The 25,677-nt window shown below is 45.9% G+C and overlaps 1 protein-coding gene across 5 annotated transcripts in view; it reads left to right on the forward strand.

Moving 5' to 3' along the window:
* The first annotated feature begins 736 nt into the window (after positions 1 to 736).
* LOC140393096 (SPATS2-like protein) overlaps positions 737 to 25,677 on the forward strand; it is a 266,110-nt gene continuing 241,169 nt past the window's right edge. For all 5 annotated transcript variants that reach the window (XM_072479135.1, XM_072479153.1, XM_072479143.1 and 2 more), the window contains exon 1: positions 737 to 969. The gene's annotated coding sequence lies outside the window, so the exon portion shown is untranslated. The remainder of the gene's footprint in view (positions 970 to 25,677) is intronic.

Genomic DNA, 25,677 nt, shown 5'->3' on the forward strand with positions numbered 1-25,677 from the left:
GTTGCTCTCTGCTCGCTTTTAAAGGGTTCTCAGTCCTCTGGCTTCCCACTAATCCTCGCCATTTTGTATGCTTTTTAGGCTTATTTTGAACCATTGATGATGATCTGGTCTGCAGAGAGATGAGTGCCACTATTGGGATGCTGGGACAGCAACCGAGACTCCAAGAGAAGAAAATGAAAATAAATCTTTTGGCAGATTGGCCCTTTTTGGAGGGATTGGATAATGAAGGCCCGTCAGTAAGTGGGGCTGGGATGGGTGCAGTGGGGGTGCTGGATGCGCCTATTCTGAGGGTGAGTGCAAGTCAACGTTTCTGGGTGTACAAGGCAGGCCAGAGATATTCCACCTCGTGAGATTTAATTCCCTCACATGACCTCGATGGGGTTAGTGTTGGAGTTCACCCATGGGTGCTGCTCTTGCATAACTGGCAAGATCAGATGCCGAGAGATTTTTTCCCACAATTCACAAAGGTGACAAAAAGTTAATTTTATTCCCTATATTTTTGCATATGTTGAGCTAAAATACCACGGATTAGAAATCTTTATAAACACACGATGCTTTCTTAGTTACCAAAGTAATATTTTAAAATTAGCAGAGAGCAGGCCACTGAAAATGATAAGCTTATTTAAACTAAAATTGCCATAGTGCTCCTTGCACTTCAGTTGCTGTGTTTTTTTTAATTTCCCTCTTTGTGCTGCAGTGAATGGAAAGATTGAGCGAGACAGGAAAGAGAATATTGGCAGAGCCGAGGGAAGGGCTGCATTTGGCAGCTGTGTGCTCTGTTTGCACACTCTGATAAACGGAGGGAAATTCTTGCAGGAGGGCAGAGCCAGTGCCTGTCTCAACTATTTTACCGGTTGAATTGAGGGCTTCATTCAGTATCGTCGTTGGATATTTTCGGCTGTGGCACCACCAACCAATCCAGGTTATTTTATCTGCCACCACAGGATTACCAAAAGGCCTTCCCCTGAGGTAAAGTAAGCATAACTATTACCACAAGCTCAGTCTTTTTCATTTTCAAATGTACTTTCAACTAACCTACCCTTAATTTGCAGGGAGTTCAAATATGGACAAGAATTGATTTAAATCTGTATGCTTTAGAAAAAAAAGCTTTCCCTGAGTGTCTCTTGTTTGCTGAAGCATTTTCCTTCTTCCATGCATCTGATTGCTGTGTGCATTCATTAATTTAGGGCTGTGGTCCTTTCCTTAGCCGGAATAGTTTCCTGCAGAGATGACAGGGTAAACCCAAATGGTGAGGCTTGTTTTGTGAATCTGACTGGAAGTCTGGAAGCAGAGATTGCTTTTAAAGCAAGGGCTTGTGTAGGGTTACAGCAGTAGCAAGCAGGAAGAACGATGTAGGCTGCAGACAGCTTGCTCTTTCCCAGCACTAGCATAATTTGGCATAAACGGTCAGCAAATTCCGAAGAATCTCTTTGCTGCTGGTGCGGGTAGAGAACTCAATCCAGTCATTGTGCTAGATTGCCATTTGTTTCAAACACTGCACTGTGCAAAATTAGGGCGCAGTAATACAATCTTTTCAGTATGATATGTATATGAAAGTGATGAAGAGCCAACACTGATTGGGCTAAAGACTATCAACCATGAGTCAATTATTAAATTCAATCCAGACTTTTTATTTATATAAGAATTAATGCCTGTCCAGTTACTTGTGCTTTTTTGTATTTGCGTTTCGTACTTTTGTTATGTTTCCTAGAATGTCCTTTGCACTATTTGAACGGTTTGTTCCGTTTACACAGCTGACACTCATAGTCCAGACTGAGAAAACCTCGTCTTGTGGTTCTTAATGTGCAAGGGTAGAGGGTGAACATCTGTGAAGTGTTCTGGTCTGCATCTTCAATTTAATAAAACTCAAGTCTCCTTTGTGCTTTTTTTAACATAATATTTTTGATCAGTTTGAAATGTATTGTCTCATGTTGGGATTTAGAGAAAAGCTCTTTTTTCAGTGTTATAGTTTGTTACATGAGGTAAAATATTGGGTAGAATTGATCGATAGCTGGTTTATGTTATATATTATCATAACAGAAAGCCATGTCAGTCAGGGAAAGATAAAGACAGAGCAGAGACAGTGTCAATTTATATTAATGAATTTAAAGTCATTTCAGATGCTGCATGAACTGCTGGGTCACTTCCAGATTTTCCATTATATTGTGGGTCCTTAATTTACACAGTAAGTTTTATAGATTCAGATGGAATTGATTTTTAGTTTGGCCTTTCAGCATTTTAAACATGGATTACATTTAAAACATTAATATGCAACTTCATGAGCCAGTCTTTCAGCTTTTCTAATTCCGCATCAAAGGCAATGCCAGACAACTTTAAGCACCAGTGATAAAGTCATGTGATTTTTGTTTCTTTTGGCTCTGAGTCTGGCACTGAGAAACGTTATATTGTTTGCACTCTAATCATGCTGATGGAGTCAAGATGGTAACCACTAATGTGGTCAGGATGTGATTAGGAATAAGCCACATGTACACAGCCATTGGAACATAAAGACCCATGGACTGAGAGGTGATGCTCTAGTGCATTGTGTCTGTGTGTCATTGTGCTGCACCAGACAAAGACTTGCATATATATAGTGCTCATCACCCCAAACCGCTTTGCAGTCAATGAAATATGTTTGAGCTGTATGCCACAGTTGTCATGTATAAAAAGCAGCAGGGAACACATGCAAATCAAAAGCCCACAAATAGCAATATGAGACTACCCTGTATTATTTCTTGTGTCTGAATAAAGCTCATAGTCTTACAGTTAAAGTAAATTACTTATTTCTGTGAATTCATTCTCTCTCCAGTGCTTATACTATGTTAAATCTGAGCTGCCTGTCGGTGTCCTGCTCACCAGTTGCCGTTCCTATGAAGAGAGAGAGAGGCACTTCCTGTTTGTCTATGTATATATACACATCTCTGGTGGTCCCTCTAGTGGTTACTTAGTTGTAGTGTATTTACCTTAACCCCTTGTGTATATACAGTGATGCATATCACTACATCCCCCCTTTTTTCCTGTTACATATTTTCTGTACTTTGTTGAAGAAAATTGTACAAAACAGGTAGATAAATGATGATATGTACAAGTTGTGATGATATTGATGACTATACAAAGCCAATTAATATTTATGAGTCCAAACTTTATGAATTTGTTCGGTTGAGTTGCTTTCTTCTGTTGTTGAAGTAGTGATGTTGATGTTGTCATTTCTTTGTGAACGTCGTCAGTGTTCTTATGTTTAAGTAACCAAGAAGTCATGATGAGGTGTTCGAATGGTCAAATCACTTTGTTGTCTGATTTAGACTTTTTTTTCTATGCTTGTGGTAGCGATTCTGTGTGTCATCTTTGTTGTCTGACCTGGACTTTTTCCTGTGATTGCAATATTGACTCTGGATGTCATCTTTGTTGTCTGACATGGACCTTTTCCTGTGCTTGCGGTATTGATTCTGGGTGTCATCTTTGTTGTCTGACCTGGACTTTTTCCTGTGCTTGCGGTATTGATTCTGTATGTCATCTTCCTTGAAAGCTGGTTTGCTTGTTTGTAGTGGAGCAAATGTGAATTTGTGAGATTCGTTGTCATGCCATAGTATGTTTGTACTCTTGTCATTGCTTTGAGCTGTGTTGTTACATTGTCCTTCATGTGCAGAGTTGTAGCATGTCATACAAGTTGTTGTTTCATTGTTGTTGTTTTTGTAGTTTCTGTCTATATTGTTTTTGTTATCGTACTTGTTGTTTTTGTCGTGCTTGTTGTTTCTGTTTTTGTGTTTTTGTTGTGTTCTTGCTGTTGTTGTCTTTGTTATGTTTTTGTTTCTGTTCTTGTAGACTGTCTTGTTCTGCTTGTAGTTTTTGCTGTTGTTCTTGTTGCGCATCTTGTTTTTGGTGTTGCTTTTGTTGTTCTTGTTTCTGTTGTGCTTCTTGTGGTTTTTGTTGTTCTTGTTGCACTCAATGACTGTTCCGTGTGGATAATTCGAGTCATTCTCAAAGTTATTTGTGCCAGTGTCCTTTGTGGTATCTGCTACATTGAGTGTTTCTTCTTGAGGATTGTGTGAATGATCTGATGTTGCATTGATCTTTGTGACATCACTCCTTTGTGGTTGATGTGGTTTCTCTTTGATTCCTTGGTGCTCTTCTTCTGGAGTCATTTCTGGTTCACTTGAATCATCATTGATTCCTTGGTGCTCCTCTTTTGGAGTCATTTCAGGTTCACTTGAATCATCTTTGGTTTCTTGATGCTACTCTTCTGGAGTCAAAATCTTCAAGATTTCATTTTCTTGTGGATAGGTTAGAGTAGATGAGGTTTTAATTGATGTGGTCTCACTGGACTCAAGGGTAGTTTCACTTTGATTGTTGAGTGCTTCTGTACATATAAGCTGAGATCTGTCAGTCTCGCTGTGATCCTGCACATCTTGTATGGGAATCGTGATTTCTTCGTCACTTGTCTCACACACAGTGGGTAGACATTCAGTGTCTTCTTGTTGGTTAAATGAGCTGAGTAGATTTTCATAGTCTTCTTCTGGTGGCTCAAATAAGCTGGGTAGACTTTCATAGTCTTTTTCATGCATGGACTTCGCTCTGGAGTCTTGAGTTGCTTCCATTTTGGAGTCTGTCAATGAGCTCTCTGTGGAGGCTTGTTTCACTCTTTCTGTGGAGTCTTTCATCGCTCTCTGTGTGGAGTCGTGCAGTGGTCTCTCTGTGGAGTTGATCTGTGCTCTCTCAACGGAGTCGTTCAGTACTGGCTGTGTGGCATCGTTTTCTTCTTGGGTATTTGACAGGTTGCTGTCATCCAATGTATCGACGATCGCCATTGCATCATGGTATTGGATTCATCTACCATGAGCAGAGTCATGTTGAGCTTTTCAACCGTGGCGCTGATGCTTTTATGATCATCATATCCGAATAACTCAGCCATGTCTGAGTAGTATTCTTCAATAAACAAATCATCTTCTTTTGTTTCGGATTTGTCATCGTGCTCTGCATGTTCAATGAACAAATCATCTTCTTTGGATTCGTATTTGTCATTGTGCTCTTTCCTTCAGGTTGTTGCGGAGGTTATTTTCAACTGCTGGTAGAAGTTCAGGCATTGTTCTGTCTTTCAAGGTGAACAAATTGTGTTTTGTGGCTTTAAAACTCTTTTTTTCAATTTTTGGACAGTTCCCCTTTAAGTGGGCGTGGTACGGGGCCTATAACGCCATGAAACTCGTGACGCTTGCACATGCGCAGATCCCTCTTCGAGCTGTGTGCTCTTTTTGTTCAACTGCACATGCGTGGCTTGCGCATGCGCAGAACGATCTGCGCCCAAAACTTCTTTTTTCAATTGTGCATGCGCGGCTGCGGTTTCCTGCACATGCGCAGACCCAGATTTGCGTCTTTTGTTCCCCGGACAGTTTAAAATGGGCTCAGACGCCTTCTTCAGACCCGTGGAAACTTGGCTGTAAGTTTCTGCTCAGCGATTCTGCGTTGTCGCACGTCCTGAAGGCCGCCTTGGAGAACGAGAATCGCTGAGCAGAAACTTATAGCCAAGTTCCGCACACATGAGTGCGGCCTCAACCGGGACCTGGGATTCATGTCGCATTACATTCATCCCCCACCATCTGGCCTGAGAAATCCTACCAACTGTCCTGGCTTGAGACAATTCACACCTCTTTAACCTGGGGTTACTCCATCTCTGAATCTGTAAAGATTTGATCACCTGCTAATGCTCGCATTCAACGCATTGTCTGGCATCTTTGAATCTGTCTATATATATGTTTCTGGAACATACCTCTTCAGTCACCTGAGGAAGGAGCAGCGCTCCGAAAGTTAGTGATTCGAAACAAACCTGTTGGACTTTAACCTGGTGTTGTAAGATATCTTACTGCCCAATAAAGATAATCTGGGTCACTGCTGCCCAGGGGATGATGTACATTTTTGGGGCCCTGCCCACTCCCTCTTTGCTGGGCTCCCATGTCCCGCCATTGGCCCGAACCTCATGTTGCAGCACTGTGTGTTTCATTAAAAGTTCACTTCTGCTGCTGCTCCGGGACCCCACCCCCGATGACTGCAACCTCCTTCTTCCTTACCTCCAACCCAATCCTGAGGCCACAATCCAGTGAGCTTCATGGAGACAACCATTTTATGCCCCGTAACTTGCCTAACATACTTGAAGTATTTCAAAGATTCGAAAGTGCTGGGACCTGTATGCTGTTGAAGCAGGTAACCAACTAGGATCTAACATATGGTCATAAATTGGGATGTTTTCTAATGATTGCACAGTATCCTGTACCATTTGCAACTCCTCACATATTGAAGCAGTCCCTGTCTGCATGCATTCAGGTTTGGGCTGGTAAGTGGCAAGTAATATTTGGATCATGCAAGTGCCAGGCAATGACCATCTCCAACAAGAGAGAATTGAATTACTTCCCTTCACATTCACCGGCATTACCATTGTTGAATTCCCCAGCATTAACATTCTGGAGGTCACCATTGACCAGAAACTTAACTGGACCAGCATGTAAATACTGCAGCTGCAAGAGCTGGCCAGAGGCTGGGAATCCTCTGGAGAATAACTTTTGTCCTGATTCCCTCAAGAGCTTTTCCATAATCTACAAGGCACAACTCAGGAATGTAATGGAACATCCTCCACTGCCTGGATGAGTGCAGCTCCAGCAAGAGGCTTGACACCATCCAGGATAGCTGACTTGACTGGTACCTTACCCACCACCATTAATATTCACCTTCTGAACACAATAGCAGCTGAGTGTACCATACAAAAGATGTACTTCAGCAATTCACAAAGGCTCCTTCAATAGCCTTCCAAACTCATGACCTCAGCCACCTAGAAGGGCAAGGACAGATTTTGATTTTGAATTATTGTCACGTGTACTGAGGTACAGTGAAAAGTATTGTTCGGCGTACAGCCCAGGTCGATCGCTCCATACACGAAAAACAGGATATATGATAAATACACAATGTAAATATATAGACATAGACATCGGGTGAAGCATAAGGAGTGCAGCGCTACACAGTAAAGAAGATGCGTGGAGAGATCAGTTCAGTCCATAAGAGGGTCTTTCAGGAGTCTGGTAACAGTGGGGCAGAAACTGTTTTTGAATCTATTAGTGCATGTTCTCAGACTTTTGATTCTTCTGCTTGATTCTTTGTTGATGGAAGAGGTTGGAAGAGAGAACAACCCAGGTGGAAGGGGTCTTTGATTATGCTGCCTGCTTTCCCAAGGCAGTGGGGGTGGGGGGGGGGGGCGGAGGGGCGGGGTAGACAGATTCAATGGATGGGAGGCGGTTTTGCGTGATGGACTGGGCTGTCCTCACAACTCTCTGAAGTTTCTTATGGTCTTGGGCCGAGCAGTTGCCATACCAGGCTGTGATTCAGCCAGATAGGATTCTCCCTATGGTGCATCTGTAAAAATTGGTAAGAGTCAATGTGGACATGCCGTATTTCCTTAGTTTCCCAAGGACATATAAGCGCTATTGTGCTTTCTTGGTCGTAGCGTTGATGTGGGTGGACCAGGATAGATTGTTGGTGATGTGTACACATAGGAATTTGAAGCTGTCAACGATCTCCACCTCAACACCATAGATGCAGACAGAGGACCCAAGGTGTCCAATTCACTCAAGACCACCATCCTATCAACAAGATGGTCCAGATACCTTAGTTCACTGATGTATTGGTTGCTTGGCGAGTGCTTTCTTCACATTTGAATTGTATCACAATTGTCAGCTCTCTGATCTCTGAGCAAGAAGATTGAGGGTTTTTGAGCACAATACCCAGGCTGACACTTCAGTGCAGTACTGAGGGAGTGCTGTTCTGTTGGGGATATTGTCATTTGGGGAAGACATTAAACTGAGATCCCATCTGCCCTGTCAGGTGGACATAGAAGGTTCCACTGTTTCGAAGAACACCAGGGGCGAAATTCTCCCGAAACGGCGCGATGTCCGCCGACTGGCGCCCAAAACGGCGCCAATCAGACGGGCGTCAGGCCGCCCCAAAGGTCCGGAATGCTCCGCATCTTTGGGGGCCGAGCCCCAACATTGAGGGGCTAGGCCGATGCCGGAGGAATTTCCGCCCCGCCTGCTGGCGGAAACGACCTTTGTTGCCCCGCCAGCTAGCGCGGAAATGACATCTCAGGGCGGGAGCGTCAGCGGCCGCTGACAGTTTCCCACGCATGCGCAGTGGAGGGAGTCTCTTCCGCCTCCGCCATGGTGGAGACCGTGGCGGAGGCGGAAGGGAAAGAGTGCCCCCACGGCACAGGCCCGCACGCGGATCGGTGGGCCCCGATCGTGGGCCAGGCCACCGTGGGGGCACCCCCCGGGGCCAGATCGCCCCGCGCTCCCCCCAGGACCCCAGAGCCCGCCCACGCCGCCTTGTCCCGCCGTTCAAAAGGTGGTTTAATCCACGCCGGCGGGACAGGCATTTTAGTGGCGGGACTTCGGCCCATACGGGCCGGAGAATCGAGCGGGGGGGCCCGCCAACCGGCGCGGCGCGATTCCCGCCCCCGCCGAATCTCCGGTGCCGGAGACTTCGGCAACCGGCGGGGGCGGGATTCACGCCAGCCCCCGGCGATTCTCCGACCCGGCGGGGGGTCGGAGAATGACGCCCCAGAAGAGCTATCCACAGTGTGCTAGACAATATTTATTCCTTATTCAACGTTGTTAATAAACAGATCATCATGAAGCTGTCTCTGGGAGATTACTGTGTGCAAAGTTTAGTTGCTACATTTCTTGTTTAAAACAGTGACTATACTTCCACACATTTGCAGTGAGCACTGAGTGAGGTTGGGTTGCAAAGCATTCTGCTCTGCTCTTTGTTGTGAAAGTGCCCTTCAGTACTCTCTGCTCCCATCTTATACAGCAGCAGCTCCATTTTGCAAGCCGCAGCCAGGTAATCGGAGGCTGGAGTATTTTTGTGCCTCAATTTTGGATTTGCATTTCCTTAACCTTCCACTTCTTTCCGCCATGCCATTTGGAACAGCTGGCAATTCCAATACTTTCTAAAGCCTCGAAGAATTTTGAACTCCATATGTAACCACTTATAAGTAGCTTCAAGCCTTCAAATTCTCCCAGCAGCCTTCCTGGATATCCTACTCATATATAATTAGATGTTCGCCCTGTGCCTGGGCCATTGCGTGCCGGAAAATTCAATTTAATTTAACAAGATAAACTTCCAGGTTTGATCAGTCATGTTCATTGAACATCGCCTGACACAATTGTGCTGGCTCTGGGACAGAAATGTTTTGGTTCTTCCCTTTGCAATTGATTTGCCCAAGTACAAGCAGTATGCTATTTTAATAAAGATGAGAATATCTAATTACATTGAATTGCACAGTATTTACATCACAGAAACATTCAACCCAACCCCTTCCATCCCTTCTCATAGAACTCAACAAGGATATCCTTGTGTTATTTTCTTCCTCATATACTTATCTCTTAAATGCGTCAATGTTATTTTCCTTAAATATTCTAAGTGATAGTATGCTCCATATTCTAACCACTTGCTGGATGGAGAAATTTCTACTGGCTTTCTTAAATGCCTCTTCATTTAATTTCTCCCTTTTTTGCATTAAAGGAAAAAACAATCAGACTTTGATATTACAATGACTAGAAAAAGCTATCAGTTCAAGAAGTAAACTTTGGAAGGTCCAATGCATGTAGGAATTACACAGTAAATGGTAGAACTCTTGCGAGTACTGACAGGCAGAGCGGTCTGGGAGTGCATGTCCACCGGTCACTGAAAGTGGCAACGCATGTGTATAAGGTGGTCAAGAAGGCATACGGCATGCTGGCTTTCATCGGTCAAGGCATTGAGTATAGAAATTGGCAAGTCATTTGCAGCCACACTACCAGAAGGATGTGGATTCTTTGGAGAGGGCACAGAAGCAGTTTACTAGGATGTTGCCTGGTATAGAGGACATGAGCTATGAGGAGAGGTTAGATAAACTCGGTCTGTTCTCACAGGAATGACGAAGGTTGAGAGGCGACCTGATAGAGGTCTACAAGATTATGAGCGGCATGGACAGAGTGGATAGTCAGATTCTCTTTCCTAGGGTAGGAGAGTCAAGTACGAGGGGACATAGGTTTAAAGTGTGTGGGCAAAAGTTTAGAACAGATGAATTTGGCAGGTTTTTTACACAGAGTGGTAAATCTATGGAACGCGCTGTTTGGGGAGGTGATGGGAGCAGGTACGCTCGTGGCATTGATGGAGCATCTAGACAAATATATGAATAGGGTGGGAATATGGACTCAGTAAGTGCAAATGGTTTTAGTTTATGCAGGTACCATGGTCGGCGCAGGCTTGGTGGGCCAAAGGGCCTGTTCCTGTGCTGTATTGTTCTTTGTTTGAATACAGAGCAGGTAAATGCTGGAAGTTTATGTTTTGTTACCTGTGTGGTAGGTAACAAAAGACCATAAGACATAGGAGCGGAAGTAAGGCCATTCGGCCCATCGAGTCCACTCCGCCATTCAATCATGGCTGATTTCAACTCCATTTACCCGCTCTCTCTCCATAGCCCTTAATTCCTCGAGAAATCAAGAATTTATCGACGTCTGTCTTAAAGACACTCAACGTCCCGGCCTCCACCGCCCTCTGTGGCAATGAATTCCACAGACCCACCACTCTCTGGCTGAAGAAATTTCTCCTCATCTCTGTTCTAAAGTGACTCCCTTTTATTCTAAGGCTGTGCCCCCGGGTCCTAGTCTCCCCTGCTAATGGAAACAACTTCCCTACATCCACCCTATCTAAGCCATTTATTATCTTGTGAGTTTCTATTAGATCTCCCCTCAACCTCCTAAACTCCAATGAATATAATCCCAGGATCCTCAGACGTTCATCGTATGTTAGGCCTACCATTCCTGGGATCATCCGTGTGAATCTCCGCTGGACCCGCTCCAGTGCCAGTATGTCCTTTCTGAGGTGTGGGGCCCAAAATTGCGCACAGTATTCTAAATGGGGCCTAACTAATGCTTTATAAAGCTTCAGAAGTACATCCCTGCTTTTATATTCCAAGCCTCTTGAGATGAATGACAACATTGCATTTGCTTTCTTAATTACGGACTCAACCTGCAAGTTTACCTTTAGAGAATCCTGGACTAGGACTCCCAAGTCCCTTTGCACTTCAGCATTATGAATTTTGTCACCGTTTAGAAAATAGTCCATGCCTCTATTCTTTTTTCCAAAGTGCAAGACCTCGCACTTGCCCATGTTGAATTTCATCAGCCATTTCTTGGACCACTCTCCTAAACTGTCTAAATCTTTCTGCAGCCTCCCCACCTCCTCCATACTACCTGCCCCTCCACCTATCTTTGTAGCATCGGCAAACTTAGCCAGAATGCCCCCAGTCCCGTCATCTAGATCGTTAATATATAAAGAGAACAGCTGTGGCCCCAACACTGAACTCTGCGGGACACCACTCGTCACCGGTTGCCATTCCGAAAAATAACCTTTTATCCCAACTCTCTGCCTTCTGCCTGACAGCCAATCGTCAATCCATGTTAGTACCTTGCCTCGAATACCATGGGCCCTTATTTTACTCAGCAGTCTCCCGTGAGGCACCTTATCAAAGGCCTTTTGGAAGTCAAGATAGATAACATCCATTGGCTCGCCTTGGTCTAACCTATTTGATATCTCTTCAAAAAACTCTAACAGGTTTGTCAGGCATGACCTCCCCTCACTAAATCCATGCTGACTTGTCCTAATCTGACCCTGCACTTCCAAGAATTTAGAAATCTCATCCTTAACAATGGATTCTAGAATCTTGCCAACAACCGAGGTTAGGCTAATTGGCCTATAATTTTCCATCTTTTTCCTTGTTCCCTTCTTGAACAGGGGGCTTACAACAGCGATTTTCCAATCCTCTGGGACTTTCCCTGACTCCAGTGACTTTTGAAAGATCATAACTATGCCTCCACTCTTTCTTCAGCTATCTCCTTTAGAACTCTAGGATGTAGTCCATCTGGGCCCGGAGATTTATTAATTTTTAGACCTCTTAGTTTCTCTAGCACTTTCTCCTTTGTGATGGCTACCATATTCAACTCTGCCCCCTGACTCTCCGGAATTGTTGGGATATTACTCATGTCTTCTACTGTGAAGACTGACGCAAAGTACTTATTTAGTTCCTCAGCTATTTCCTTGTCTCCCATCACAAAATTACCAGCGTCATTTTGGAGCGGCCCAATGTCAACTTTTGCCTCCCGTTTGTTTTTAATGTATTTAAAGAAACTTTTACTATCATTCCTAATGTTACTGGCTAGCCTACCTTCATATTTGATCCTCTCTCTCCTTATTTCTCTCTTTGTTATCCTCTGTGGTACTCTGTGGTAACATGTGGTACTCAAACCTTGGTTAGGGATGAGGTCTCCTGAATCTCGATGAAGAAGACTCGAACTCGTCCAGTAGTAACAGTTGAAAAAAAATAGGGGCAGCACGGTAGCATTGTGGATAGCACAATTGCTTCACAGCTCCAGGGTCCCAGGTTCGATTCCGGCTTGGTCACTGTCTGTGCGGAGTCTGCACATCCTCCCCGTGTGTGCGTAGGTTTCCTCTGGGTGCTCCGGTTTCCTCCCACAGTCCAAAGATGTGCAGGTTAGGTGGATTGGCCATAATAAATTGCCCTTAGTGTCCAAAATTGCCCTTGGTTTTGGGTGGGGTTACTGGGTTATGGGGATAGGGTGGAGGTGTTGACCTTGGGTAGGGTGCTCTTTCCAAGAGCCGGTGCAGACTCGATGGGCTGAATGGCCTCCTTCTGCACTGTAAATTCTATGAAAAAAAAGGTTTATTGATCTAAAGAGAGAGCTAAGACGAGCAAGGAGGGGACATGAGAAGTATTTGGCAGGAAGGATCATGGAAAACCCAAAAGCTTTCTATAGGTATGTCAGGAATAAGCGAATGACTAGGGAAAGAGTAGGACCAGTCAAGGACAGGGATGGGAAGTTGTGTGTGGAGTCTGAAGAGATAGGCAAGATACTAAATGAATATTTTTCATCAGTATTCACTCAGGAAAAAGATAATGTTGTGGAGGAGAATGCTGAGCCCCAGGCTAATAGATTAGATGGCATTGAGGTACGTAGGGAAGAGGTGTTGGCAATTCTGGACAGGCTGAAAATAGATAAGTCCCCAGGACCTGATGGGATTTATCCTAGGATTCTCTGGGAGGCCAGGGAAGAGATTGCTGGACCTTTGGCTTTGATTTTTATGTCATCATTGGCTACAGGAATAGTGCCAGAGGACTGGAGGATAGCAAATGTGGTCCCTTTGTTCAAAAAGGGGAGCAGAGACAACCCTAGGCAACTATAGATCGGTGAGCCTCACGTCTGTAGTGGGTAAAGTCTTGGAGGGGATTATAAGAGACAAGATTTATAATCATCTAGATAGGAATAATATGATCAGGGATAGTCAGCATGGCTTTGTGAAGGGTAGGTCATGCCTCACAAACCTTATCGAGTTCTTTGAGAAGGTGACTGAACAGGTAGACGAGGGTAGAGCAGTTGATGTGGTGTATATGGATTTCAGCAAAGCGTTTGATAAGGTTCCCCACGGTAGGCTATTGCAGAAAATACGGAGGCTGGGGATTGAGGGTGATTTAGAGATGTGGATCAGAAATTGGCTAGCTGAAAGAAGACAGAGGGTGGTGGTTGATGGGAAATGTTCAGAATGGAGTTCAGTCACAAGTGGAGTACCACAAGGATCTGTTCTGGGGCCGTTGCTGTTTGTCATTTTTATCAATGACCTAGAGGAAGGCGCAGAAGGGTGGGTGAGTAAATTTGCAGAAGATACTAAACTCGGTGGTGTTGTCGATAGTGTGGAAGGATGTAGCAGGTTACAGAGGGATATAGATAAGCTGCAGAGCTGGGCTGAGAGGTGCCAAATGGAGTTTAATGTAGAGAAGTATGAGGTGATTCACTTTGGAAGGAATAACAGGAATGCGGAATATTTGGCTAATGGTAAAGTTCTTGAAAGTGTGGATGAGCAGAGGGATCTAGGTGTCCATGTACATAGATCCCTGAAAGTTGCCACCCAGGTTGATAGGGTTGTGAAGAAGGCCTATGGAGTGTTGGCCTTTATTGGTAGAGGGATTGAGTTCCGGAGTCAGGAGGTCATGTTGCAGCTGTACAGAACTCTGGTACGGCCGCATTTGGAGTATTGCGTACAGTTCTGGTCACCGCATTATAGGAAGGACGTGGAGGCTTTGGAGCGGGTGCAGAGGAGATTTACCAGGATGTTGCCTGGTATGGAGGGAAAATCTTATGAGGAAAGGCTGATGGACTTGAGGTTGTTTTTGTTGGAGAGAAGAAGGTTAAGAGGAGACTTAATAGAGGCATACAAAATGATCAGGGGGTTAGATAGGGTGGACAGTGAGAGCCTTCTCCCGCGGATGGAAATGGCTGGCACGAGGGGACATAGCTTTAAACTGAGGGGTAATAGATATAGGACAGAGGTCAGAGGTAGGTTCTTTACGCAAAGAGTAGTGAGGCCGTGGACTGCCCTACCTGCTACAGTAGTGAACTCGCCAACATTGAGGGCATTTAAAAGTTTATTGGATAAACATATGGATGATGATGGCATAGTGTAGGTTGGATGGCTTTTGTTTCGGTGCAACATCGTGGGCCGAAGGGCCTGTACTGCGCTGTATCGTTCTATGTTCTATGTTCTATGTTCTAACTATAACAATAATTGCATGAGTTCTTTACTTTAACTTTGATACTCATGATAAGGTTAACAAGATCTAACTACGGTAACTATACGTAACTTCACTAGCCATCTGAACTAGTCTGCTATTGCCCTGGTCACAGTGCACCCAAGAGAGAGAGAGAGACCCAATGCGGTTGCCTTTTACACCCCTGTTGGTCCGGCCCTCTAGTGATCTTGTGGTGCTACTGATTACACATTAATCACTTGTGTATATGCACATATAGAGATCACTACATCCCCCTTTTTTTCGAGTTACATATTTTCTGTATGTTGTAAAGAAAATTGAACAAACATAATGGATGCAGTTTGTAAATGCATTACATAAAATCAACGAGTTAGTCAGTCAAATGTTAATACATTTAGCCTCTTTGGTTTTTTCGCTTGCGTGAAATAGGTAGACAAATTATGTTATGTACAAGTTGTGATGATCTTGATGATTATACAAAGCCAATTAATATTTATGAGTCCAATCTTAATAATAAATTTTTTTTTTGTGAGTCCATACTTTATGAGTTTGTTCGGTCGAGGTGCTTTCTTCTTCTGTTGTTGAAGTGGTGATGTTGATGTTGTTATTTCTTTGTGAACGTCGTCTGTGTTCCTGTGTTTAAGTAACCAAGAAGTCATCAATGAGGTATTTGAATGGTTGAATCACTTTGTTGTCTGATTTATGCTTTTTTTATGCTTGCGGTAGCGATTCTGTTTTACATATTTGTTGTCTGACCTGGACTTTTTCCTGTGTTTGTGGTATTGATTCTGTATGTCATCTTTGCTGTCTGACCTGGACATTTTCTTGTGTTTGTGGTATTGATTCTGCATGTCATCTTTCTTGAAAGCTGGTTTACTTGTCTGTTGTGGAGCAAATGTGAATTTGTGAGATTTGTTGCCATGCCATGGCATGTTTGTACTCTTGCCATTGGTTTGCAGTGTGCTGTGGCATTGTCCTTCATGTGCAGAGTTGTACCATGTTGGACAGGTCGTTGTTTCATTGTTGTCATTTCTATCTTGGTTGTTTTCGTTGTTGTTCTTGTTGTTGTCGTTGCAGTTCCACTGTCTTCCCTGCTCGGCTCCTTCTCCAATCAACTCTGGCCAGCTCCTCCCTCATGTCTTTGTAGTTACCCTTATTTAATTGTAATACCGGTACATCTGATTGCAGCTTCTCCCTCTCAAACTGCAGGGTAAATTCTGTCGTATTGTGGTCACTCCTCCCTAAGGGTTCCTTCACCTTAGGGAGGAGGTTATTTGTAGAGAACTGCAAATGACTAAGATATAGGCTCTTAAATCCTATTTGTCGGTCTTCCAAGTTGTGGTCTGTGCTTTTTCTTAGTCCTATCGTTCTCTGCACAATGTGATAGTTACGATGCATGCAAATGTGATCTCCAACAGTGAACTAATCTCTCTCATACCGAATGTGTGATGGGATGTTCATGGCAATGCTTTGTCCTCTTCAGCAAATAAGCCTCTGTACCAGACTTTGATATCAAGCCAAGGAAAAAGGAATTTAATTAACTTTCAACAGCTCTTCTCAGCTTAATCAAATCAAAAAGCAAACAGCTTACACTGAACCAGCAAAGTGGTGATGCTAGATTTCTGCTTGACTTTCCGTCTGACCACATTGCGCAAATCTAATGAGAAATTGAGACGAGGGGCAGAATCGTACCAGAATTTGGCTCAGATTGAAAACTGCCGTGTAACTCTCCAGTTGCATAGGCCAGCTTTCTCTCCAAATGGTGAGCCTGTTAGAGAACAAAAAAAGAGTGGACATGGTTTACACATCACTCAGGCGGGCGGAGCCTCATGGAGCTGGCAACCGGTTCCTGTGGTAAACCACTGTTGCACCTCTGTTAGGTGATGTATGGTAGGACCTGTACTACAGGTACATTGGTAGTCCCTGCCTGCTGGCTCCGCCCAGTAGGCGGAGTATAAATATGTGTGTCCTCCATGCTGCAGCCATTTTGCCAGCTGCTGTGGGAGGCCACACATCTTAGAGCAATAAAGCCTCAGTTGTACCCAACTCAAGTCTTTGTGCAATTGATCGTGTATCAATTTATTGCTCTAAGATTTTTAAAAGATGGACCTCCGTATCAAACCGGATCGCCTACAGCTGGATCCACATTCAAGCGATGCCAAAAAGGACTTTAATCACTGGCTAGCTTGCTTCGAGGCGTACATCAACTCGGCGTCCACCCCTGTCTCGGAGGCTCAGAAGATACAGATCCTGTACTTGAGGTTGAGTTCCAGCGTCTTTCCGCTAATCCAGGACGCGCCGAACTACACCGAAGCCATGGCACTTCTCAAGGAGAATTACACTCAGAAGACGAACATGCTCTTCGCCAGGCACGTACTCGCCACTCGCTCTCAACTCCCTGCTGAGTCCATAGAAGACTTCTGGAGGGTCCTAATCCCACTCGTCCGGGACTGTGACTGTCAGGCCGTTACGATCACTGAACATTCAAACCTCCTTCTGCGGGACGCGTTTGTTACGGGGATTGGGTCGGACCTCATACGCCAGCGACAATTAGAGGGGGCCACACTCGACCTAGCAGAGACAAAGAAACTAGCGCTCCCCATGACGGTTGCCTCGTGCAACGTTCAGGCCTACACCCCCAGCCGCGCAGCCCACCCCTCCTACGCATCATGGACCCCACAGACGGCCGTCCCAGCGGGGGCCTTACCCAGCCAATACGCCTGCGCCATGCGCCAGACAGCAAACCCTGGGGGTCCGCGATGTTACTTCTGCGGCCAGCAGAAGCACCCCTGCCAACGCTGCCCAGCCCGCGCTGCCCTTTGTAAGGCTTGCGGCAAGAAGGGGCACTTTGCCGCGGTGTGCCAGGCCAGTACAGTCGCCGCTATCTCCCCCACCCCACTCGTTTACAGACAATGGGTGCCACCATCATCACCTCCCCGGAGCACGCGATGCCAATGGGTGCCGCCACCTTCTCCCCCTCAGACCAAGCGCGGCCAGTGGACGCCGCCATCCTCCCCCCCGAGCAACACGTGCGGCCCATGGACGCCACCATCTTGTCCAACCCCCGCCACGTGCGGCCCATGGGCGCCGCCATTTTGTACTCCTCTAGATCTTCAGCCGCCATTTTGTACTCCTCGAGATCTTCAGGTACTGCCATCTTGTCTCCCCACAGCACATGGGCACCGCCAGCGTTCCAAGACCAGGGCCCCCTGGGCTCCCCGTCATCCTACACCAGCAACGACCGACTACGACTCGCCTCAGTGACCATCGACCAGACTTGTCCGCACAACCTGGCCACCGCATCGACCAGCGTGAAAGTCAACGGACACGTGACCTCTTGCCTGCTGGACTCCGGGAGCACCGAAAGCTTCATCCACCCCGGATATGGTAAGGCGCTGCTCTCTTGCGGTACACGCCAATCAAATAATCTCCCTGGCCTCCGGATCCCATTCTGTAGCAATCCGGGGGTACTGTACGGTCACACTCACGGTCCAGGGCATAGAATTTAACGGCTTCCGCCTCTACGTCCTCCCTAACCTCTGCGCTGCCCTACTGCTAGGCCTGGATTTCCAGTGCAACCTCCAGAGCCTAACCTTGAAATTCGGCGGGCCCCTACCACCCCTCACTATGTGCAGCCTTGCGACCCTAAACGTCGATCCACCTTCCCTCTTCGCAAATCTAAACTCGGATTGCAAACCCGTCGCCACCAGGAGCAGATGGTACAGCACCCAGGACGGGACCTTCATCAGGTCCGAGGTCCAGCGGCTGCTTCGGGAAGGCATCATTGAGGCCCGCAACAGGCCCCGGAGAGTCCAAGTGGTAGTAGTTGAAACTGGGGAGAAACACAGAATGGTCGTGGACTACAGCCAGACCATCAATCGGTACACGCAGCTCTCCCACGCATACCTGACACGGTTAACCAGATTGCACAGTACCGGGTCTTCTCAACTGTAGACCTCAAATCCGCCTACCACCAGCTCCCCATTCATAAATCGGACCATCCATACACTGCCTTCGAGGCAGACGGCCGCCTCTATCACTTCCTCAGGGTTCCCTTCGGCGTCATCAACGGGGTCTCGGTCTTCCAAAGGGCGATGGACCAAATGGTCGACCGGTACGGTTTGCGGGCCACCTTCTCGTACCTAGACAACGTCAACATCTGCGGCCATGATCAGCAGGACCATGACGCCAACCTTGCCAAATTTCTCCACACCGCCACTCTCCTAAACCTCACCTACAACAAGGAGAAGTGCGTGTTTAGCACAACCCGCTTAGCCATCCTCGGCTATGTGGTCCAGAACGGAGTTCTGGGGCCCGATCCCGACCGCATGCACCACTTCATGGAGCTCTCCCTCCCCCACTACCCCGCTGTCTGGGGTTCTTTTCGTACCACGCTCAGTGGATCCCAAACTATGCGGACAAGGCCTGCCCACTCATACAGTCCACCCATTTTCCCCTGATGGCCGAGGTACAACAGGCCTTTGCCCGTATCAGAGCCGATATCGCCAAGGCTGGGATGCACGCAGTAGACGAGACACTGCCCTTTCAAGTAGAGAACGACGCATCAGATGTCACCCTAGCCGCCACCCTCAATCAGGCAGGCAGGCCCGTGGTATTCTTTTCCCACACCCTTCATGCCTCAGAAATTCGGCACTCATCCGTCGAAAAAGAGGCCCAAGCTATCGTTGAAGCTGTGCGGCATTGGAGGCATTACCTGGCCGACAGGAGATTCACTCTCCTCACTGTCCAACGGTCGGTAGCCTTCATGTTCAATAACACGCAGAGGGGCAAGATCAAAAATGGTACGATCTTGAGGTGGAGGATCGAGCTCTCCACCTACAATTACGAGATTTTGTATCGTCCCGGCAAGCTCAACGAGCCCCCAGACGCCCTATCCCGAGGTGCATGTGCCAGCGCACAGGTAGACCGACTCCGGACCCTGCTCGACAGTCTTTGTCACCCGGGAGTCACACGGTTGTACCATTTCATAAAGGCCAGCAATCTGCCCTACACCGTCGAGGAAGTACGGACGATCACCAGGGACTGCTAGGTCTGTGCGGAGTGCAAGCCACCTTCTACCGGCCGACCGTGTGTGCCTGGTGAAGGCCTCCGGCCCCTTTGAGCGCCTCAGTGTGGATTTCAAAGGGCCCCTCCCCTCCACCGACTGTAACACGTATTTTCTCAGTGCGGTCGATGAGTACTCCAGATTCAGATCGTGCATCAGCTCCATAGAGATTGTGGCGTCATCTTTACAGGGCACCCCGATCAGCACTGCAACCTAACAGCCCCATCCGTCCTTATGGAGGTATTGGAGGCTTCCCCCTCCCACCGCCAATGATCCCCACTGGGATTCCACCACCCAAACCCAACAATCCTCGTTGGCATGGCACCTCCCCCACCGACACTGTGGAACTATCACCAGCACTTCCCCCACTTCAGTGTCCACTCTCCACCCCCCCACCACACATAAATGCAAACCTCCCCCCACCATGGGACTCCCACTAGGGCTTGTTCTGTCAGTGCCAACTCGGTTAATGCTAAAATGAACAAAATAAATGCATTTGAATGCATTAGGCATTTTTATGCTAATTATAAACCATAAGCGTTTTCTGGCACATTCCTCCTCCATTTGACTGAGTACACTCAGATTTCAGTACAAGGGAGAAGATGAAATGGAAGTTATGTTGAACTAAAACATTGGTTCGGCCTCAACTGGAGTCTTGCGCCCAGTTCCTGGATGCCACACGTAAGGAAGGATGTGAAGGCATTGGCGAGAGTGCTGAAAAGATTCATGGGAATGGCCCCAGGGATGTGGAACTTCAGTTATATAGATTGGAAAAATTGCGAATGTTTTACTTGGAGAAGGGAATGTTGAGAGGACAGTTGATAAAGGTATTCAAAATCACAAGGGGTCTGGGCAGAGATGATAGGGAGACATTTTCCCATTGGGGGAAGGGTCAAGATCAAGATGGCACAGATTTAAGGGAAGCAGCAAAGGAAGCAATGGAGACATATGGGCAAGTCATTGGGATCGGGAATACACTGCCTATGAGTGCAGTGGAGGCCGGTTCAATCGAGGTGTTCTTGAGGGAACTGGATTGTTTCCTGGAAAGGATGCCTAGGGTTATGGGGAGAAAACGGTGGAGGTAAATTGCTTCTCGGGTGAGCCGGCAGAGACATGACGGACTGAATGGCCTCCTCCTGTGCTGTAACAATTCTGTTATCCTGTGACCGAGACTTGTGATGCCAGGTTTACACTCACTTTACCTTGTCACAGCGCTTCCGCTGAAGCAGCCTATAATAGGTACATTCATTGTACGTGGAATGAGGTGGGAGGGATCAAACAGTGCTTCCTGCATTATTATCCTCCGGGAAGACTGTCTGAAGAAGATAGGAGTAACTCTGTGTCTGCCCACCCCTACTTCACCTCAAGTCAGAGAATCCAAAGGGGACAGGCAACAAGAGAGAATGCCTAAAATGGCAATTGTCTTTTTCTTCCGAGAAGAACATGAGAGCATCATAGGCAGCTAGGAGTAAGCATCAGGCCATTGTGGAGAATTGTGCTCAAGGAGTGTGTAGAACAGGGCTGGGGCAGTGGGATACAGGGTGGTGCGTTTGCTCCTGATGTGGTAAAGGTAAAGTTCAGTGTAGTACTGAGTCATAAGGAAAAGAAAGGTTCCAATTCCTCATCCAACTGATCTCATTCACAATAGAGATATAGGTGTTACATATGGCCTCTGTATTCCTGAACTACAGGAGGGAATAGTTAGACTGAAAATGTGTGTGTTGAAATGTAGAGGCAGTACTCGGACTTATGACACAATTGGTCCCCAAAAGTCACGTTGTGAGTCGAAACCTTGTAAGTCGGAATCCATTTTCCGATAGGAACAATGAATAAATGGAGGATTGGTTCCTGAACCAAGGCCGTAAATTATTCATGGAGGCCCGCCAGTGTAAAATACTATGAACTCTGTCAAGTTGCTGAGGTGATGTCTGTACAAGTTCCTTTGTTTGTGTGGGGAATATAATGAAGCCATTCTATCACGGTCAGTTGCCCGTTTAGCTTTGAGCTTCTGCGAGTCTGAGCAGATATTAAATACAATTTAAGTTTATAAAAGCATTAAAATCTTGATGGTTATGCCAAAAAAAATTTAACAGAATAAAACACTCATTTCAAACCTAATAAAAATGGTTTGACCTATCCAGTCATAAAAATGGGCAGCACAGAATGTCACACATGAAGGTGCCGGCATGGCATTGTAAAATCAAAACTGACGTTGTAAAGTCGAAATATATTTGTCGTAACTTCAACATCGTAAAGTCGAGGATTACCTGTGTAGGACTGAGTTTAATTATAATCCTCCACTCCCTTCCCCAGTAGACTGTCAATGCTGACCATCTGAACTCATAGAAAATAGCACTTGGGTAGGAGAGGTGCTGAAAGGTGACAGGTAGTCCTGGAATCATGCTTCACCAAGACCTTTTGGAGACTAGCAAGTGAAAAGGAAGTTGAAATGGGATAATTTGCAATTATGGTTGAGTGAATAAATAGACTAAAATGTATGGCCGCAAATAAACAATGGGAAACATTTAAAGAAACAACTCAAAATGTTCAACAAAAAACATTCCATTGAAAAGCTAAAAAACTCAGCAAGAAAGACCCATCCATGGCTCAGTCAGGAAGTCAAGGATACTATTAATTCAACGGAGAGGCTTATAATGTTGCACACAACAATAAAAAGTTTGCGGATTGGGAATGTTTTAGAAACTTTAAAAAGACTACCAAAATGTTAATTAAAAAGGGAGAAAATAGAATATGAGAGGAAACTGGCCAGAAATATAAAACAAATTGCAAGAGCATTTAAAAGTAAATTAGAAGGGACGGGTTTGCTAAAGTCAACATTGGTCCCTTTGAAGGAGAGTCAGGAGAACTTCTGACGGGAATGAGGAAATTGCAGTGACACTGAACAAATATCTTGCATCTGTTTTCACAATAGAAGACACATGTTGCATGGTAGAAATAGAGGGTAACGTAGGGGCCAAAAAGTGAGGAAATTAAGGCAGTTAATATCAGCAATGAAAAAGTACTGGTGAAATTATAGGACTAAAATCCAACAAGACCCCAGGACCATAATATGGGTGAAAGGGTTGGGTTAATTTTAAGTTGCCTGTAAAATGTGGAAAAGGAAATGGAATTTATTTAATTATTTATGGAATAAAATAGCATCAAAAATATTAATTAACACAAAATAAACTTAACTGCTTGAACTACTTCCATTTTAGGCAGCTGGTTTGTGATGCAGAACAAGGCCAGCAGCGCGGGTTTAATTCCCGTACCAGCTGAGAACAGGCGATGGAATGTGGTGACTAGGGGCTTTTCACAGTAACTTCATTGCAGTATTAATGTAAGCCTACTTGTGACAACAAAAAAAACGATTTCCCAATTTTTGGCTAAATGCGTAACTAAAATGCTGTGCATTTCCATTGATAGATCCTGATAGGAAATTTTCAACTTTAAGATATCATGAAGGACAGCACGGTGGCGCAATGGTTAGCACAGTTGCTTCACAATTCCAGGGTCGCAGGTTCGATTCCCGGCTTGGGTCACTGTCTGTGCGGAGTCTGCACGTTCTCTCAGTGTCTGTGTGGGTTTCCTCCGGGTGCTCCGGTTTCCTCTGACAGTCCAAAGTTGTGCAGGTTAGGTGGCTTGGCCACACTAAATTGCCCTTAGTGTCCAAAAAGGTTAGCTGGGGTTACTGGGTTACAAGGGTCGGGTGGAGGTTTGGGGTAAACTTTCCAAGGGTCGGTGCAGGCTCGATGGGCTCAGTGGCCTCCTTCTGCACTGTAAATTCTATGTCTATGTCTGTCCCAAAGATGTGCAGGGTTGATGATTTGGCCACGCTAAAATTGCCTTTAATTGGAAAAAATGAATTGGGTACTCTAAATTAAAAAAAAAAGATATCATGAATGTTGTAATATGCCTTTAAGAGAAGCATCATACAATCTCTAGAAGGGAAGATGGCATGTGATCCAGTCTCAGTTTCACTTTGGCCTATGAACAGAACACCACACACAGCTCTGCTGCTGCTATCTTCAAGCACCATGTCCATGTATACCTGTTCTCATGTGCCTAGTCTTGTTAAATGAACCCACAACTTGTTTACTCAATTCTTTATGAGTGACTGGTGCCTTTATATCATTGTCAAAACACAACATAGGGCACAGTAGAGATAAAACAGCGTGGCAGCTTGATTAAGTACAGGTGCAATATGTGAACAGGCTTAGATCATTTTACATGACATGAAGCAGCCCTGAACATTTTGGTCAGACTGTCACACGTTTACTGTTTTGCAAAGTGTTGAAGTCACATCATGCTAACTACCTGGTAAAGCTTAGAAGACACAGTTAGATAGTGCGCAAGTAAAGAGCTGGCAAAGCAGACATATCCCTCGTAGAACAATTGCAGTGCATAGCCTGTCACTTCAGGTAGCTGGACATCAGGTTGAGGGGACCAGCAGCAACAGCAATTGCAAGTTGAGGGAGAGTCAAAACAAATAGAAACAGAGCTATCATAAAATTTGGGCCAGAGAAAACTGGAATGATAAGTGATGGCTTTAGGAATTGCTGAACAATAAATTGAAGAAAGCAAGGAGGAAGGTAAAAGGAGTATTGTCAAAATATCCTCAAAATTCACCAGTTTGAATTGGGATTAAGCACTGGACAGGTGCTGGATTCTCCGCCCCGCCGTGCCACATTTCTTCAAGCACTAAGAATGACAATCCGATAATCCATCAGAAACATGAGGTGATTGACAAACCAGAAAATGCTGATGATGTGCATGAAGAAATGAAGGGCAGTGAATACATGTTCCACACCCTCAGTCTCATGGAAAACATAGATGCTGTCACACCATCCAAAAGTCTTTGTCAAGATTTAAATTATCTTTACTAATAAAGTGGTAATTACTTGTTATTGATCACGATTGACAGAGGGGTAGGAATTAACATACCACCTTTGCAGATTTTAAAATACATGGGCGGGATTCTCCATCGGTCGATGATGGAATCGGGAAACGCGATTGGGCGGCAAATTGGTTCTGATGCCGAAATCGTGGTGGGTGCCGGTTTCATGCCAATCGAAATTCTTCGTCGCCTTGACAGCGACGTCAATGCATTTCAGAACGCAGATGCAGTAAACACCCTTGGCATATCATTAGTGGGCCCAATCTGGTATTCACCGGGGCCTCTGCGATTCTCCGCCTCCACTGGGGCGAATTCCTGATGGCGAGGTTCGCTTCTGCTTTTAAAAATCGTGAAACAGGCGCCATGGCTGCTGAGGGAGAGAGAAGGGGTAAGAAAAGGATCCAACATCACCATAGCTTTCTGACAGGCGTGCAGCTGACCAGCGGAGGCGGGTTTCTGTGAGTGCTGGGGGGAAGTAGGGGGTGGCCAGGAGGTACACTTTGGGGTCGGGGTAGATGGGCACGGAACACCATTGCCGTGGACTGCAAGGCAGCCATGCAGCTGCGTATGTCTCTGGCTGCCCACTGTGAACTTAGGGCCATAGGTCATATGGGTCTCCCCAGGGCATCCCCCAGGTACCCTCTGGCCCCAGCCGACCCATCAGCAGGATAGGTGCGCTCCAGTGCATCATGTTGGTTGGGATGGTGTGTGTGGGGTCTGTAATGTGTATATGTGGCTGCTGCTTGTGAGCCTCCCGAGTGCCAATCACGGGCTCTGCGAATCTCGCACTGTTTCTCATTGGAATGGATTGTGTTCCACGTGGTGCCGGTGCTTGCCCCTTAATGGTCACTGAATCGGTCCAGGTGCGGCGCAGTTTTGCTGTCATGGAAGTCCACAAATCCGGCATTAGAGTCAACACTTAGTCTCGGGAATGGAGAATCCAGCCACATGTATCCACAGACATGGAAGGCCACGGTGAAAGGTTCTATTGCAAAATGTTCAGCTGCCAACGCTTCATTTATTCCATGTGCAGGATCCATAGCTCTGGAGTGCAAGTGCAATCAATTCATCTTG

This window comes from Scyliorhinus torazame, chromosome 2 (assembly GCF_047496885.1).
Source record: "Scyliorhinus torazame isolate Kashiwa2021f chromosome 2, sScyTor2.1, whole genome shotgun sequence".
In the NCBI taxonomy this organism is placed as follows: domain Eukaryota; kingdom Metazoa; phylum Chordata; class Chondrichthyes; order Carcharhiniformes; family Scyliorhinidae; genus Scyliorhinus; species Scyliorhinus torazame.